Source organism: Ictalurus punctatus, unplaced genomic scaffold (genome assembly GCF_001660625.3).
Source record: "Ictalurus punctatus breed USDA103 unplaced genomic scaffold, Coco_2.0 Super-Scaffold_197, whole genome shotgun sequence".
Classification (NCBI taxonomy): domain Eukaryota; kingdom Metazoa; phylum Chordata; class Actinopteri; order Siluriformes; family Ictaluridae; genus Ictalurus; species Ictalurus punctatus.
The window spans coordinates 393999-396498 of record NW_026521094.1 but is presented as its reverse complement, the minus strand read 5'-3'; positions in this window follow the sequence as shown (position 1 = coordinate 396498).

Below are 2500 nucleotides of genomic sequence, written 5' to 3'. Positions count from 1 at the left end.
TGCCTGGGGAAGCCCATAGCTGAAGCCCCTGATGGAGCTCGGTTCAAGGGAAATGTCCCTGGAAGTCTGCCATTTTGCCCGAAAATAGTGCATCATGCCTGGGGAAGCCCATAGCTGATGCCCCTGATGGAGCTCGGTTCAAGGGAAATGTCTCTGGAGGTTGACCATTTTGCCCGAAAATAGTGCATCATGCCTGGGGAAGCCCATAGCTGAAGCCCCTGATGGAGCTCGGGTCAAGGGAAATGTCTGTGGAAGTCTGCCATTTTGCCCGAAAATAGTGCACAGTGCCTGGGGAAGCCCATAGCTGAAGCCCCTGATGGAGCTCGGTTCAAGGGAAATGTCTCTGGAAGTCTGCCATTTTGCCCGAAAATAGTGCATCATGCCTGGGGAAGCCCATAGCTGATGCCCCTGATGGAGCTCGGTTCAAGGGAAATGTCTCTGGAGGTTGACCATTTTGCCCGAAAATAGTGCATCATGCCTGGGGAAGCCCATAGCTGAAGCCCCTGATGGAGCTCGGGTCAAGGGAAATGTCTGTGGAAGTCTGCCATTTTGCCCGAAAATAGTGCACAGTGCCTGGGGAAGCCCATAGCTGAAGCCCCTGATGGAGCTCGGTTCAAGGGAAATGTCTCTGGAAGTCTGCCATTTTGCCCGAAAATAGTGCATCATGCCTGGGGAAGCCCATAGCTGATGCCCCTGATGGAGCTCGGTTCAAGGGAAATGTCTGTGGAAGTCTGCCATTTTGCCCGAAAATAGTGCATCATGCCTGGGGAAGCCCATAGCTGAAGCCCCTGATGGAGCTCGGTTCAAGGGAAATGTCCCTGGAAGTCTGCCATTTTGCCCGAAAATAGTGCATCATGCCTGGGGAAGCCCATAGCTGATGCCCCTGATGGAGCTCGGTTCAAGGGAAATGTCTCTGGAGGTTGACCATTTTGCCCGAAAATAGTGCATCATGCCTGGGGAAGCCCATAGCTGAAGCCCCTGATGGAGCTCGGGTCAAGGGAAATGTCTGTGGAAGTCTGCCATTTTGCCCGAAAATAGTGCACAGTGCCTGGGGAAGCCCATAGCTGAAGCCCCTGATGGAGCTCGGTTCAAGGGAAATGTCTCTGGAAGTCTGCCATTTTGCCCGAAAATAGTGCATCATGCCTGGGGAAGCCCATAGCTGATGCCCCTGATGGAGCTCGGTTCAAGGGAAATGTCTGTGGAAGTCTGCCATTTTGCCCGAAAATAGTGCATCATGCCTGGGGAAGCCCATAGCTGAAGCCCCTGATGGAGCTCGGTTCAAGGGAAATGTCCCTGGAAGTCTGCCATTTTGCCCGAAAATAGTGCATCATGCCTGGGGAAGCCCATAGCTGATGCCCCTGATGGAGCTCGGTTCAAGGGAAATGTCTCTGGAGGTTGACCATTTTGCCCGAAAATAGTGCACTGTGCCTGGGGAAGCCCATAGCTGAAGCCCCTGGTGGAGCTCGGTTCAAGGGAAATGTCTCTGGAGGTTGACCATTTTGCCCGAAAATAGTGCACAGTGCCTGGGGAGGCCCATAGCTGAAGCCCCTGGTGGAGCTCGGTTCAAGGGAAATGTCTGTGGAAGTCTGCCATTTTGCCCGAAAATAGTGCATCATGCCTGGGGAAGCCCATAGCTGAAGCCCCTGGTGGAGCTCGGTTCAAGGGAAATGTCTGTGGAAGTCTGCCATTTTGCCCGAAAATAGTGCATCATGCCTGGGGAAGCCCATAGCTGAAGCCCCTGGTGGAGCTCGGTTCAAGGGAAATGTCTGTGGAAGTCTGCCATTTTGCCCGAAAATAGTGCATCATGCCTGGGGAAGCCCATAGCTGAAGCCCCTGATGGAGCTCGGTTCAAGGGAAATGTCTCTGGAAGTCTGCCATTTTGCCCGAAAATAGTGCATCATGCCTGGGGAAGCCCATAGCTGATGCCCCTGATGGAGCTCGGTTCAAGGGAAATGTCTCTGGAGGTTGACCATTTTGCCCGAAAATAGTGCATCATGCCTGGGGAAGCCCATAGCTGATGCCCCTGATGGAGCTCGGTTCAAGGGAAATGTCTGTGGAGGTTGACCATTTTGCCCGAAAATAGTGCACTGTGCCTGGGGAAGCCCATAGCTGAAGCCCCTGGTGGTGCTCAGTGTCTCCGGTGGGGTTTTTTTTTTCTAAGTCCGAAAATTTTTCTAAGTCCGGAAATTTTTCTAAGTCCGAAAATTTTTCTAAGTCCGGAAATTTTTCTAAGTCCGAAAATTTTTCTAAGTCCGAAAATTTTTCTAAGTCCGAAAATTTTTCTAAGTCCGAAAATTTTTCTAAGTCCGAAAATTTTTCTAAGTCCGAAATTTTTTCAAAGTGAGGTTTTCACCGTCGGGGCGTGAGAACCAGGCGCTCTCCCCCGATCCCGCATCCCGGCCGGAGTGCACTTCTTCGGGCTCGCCCCTCGGCCGGAGGACCCTCACTCGGGGTGGTTTCCAGAGGGGTACCGTCGGGCTCATGAGCGATCGTAGGAATT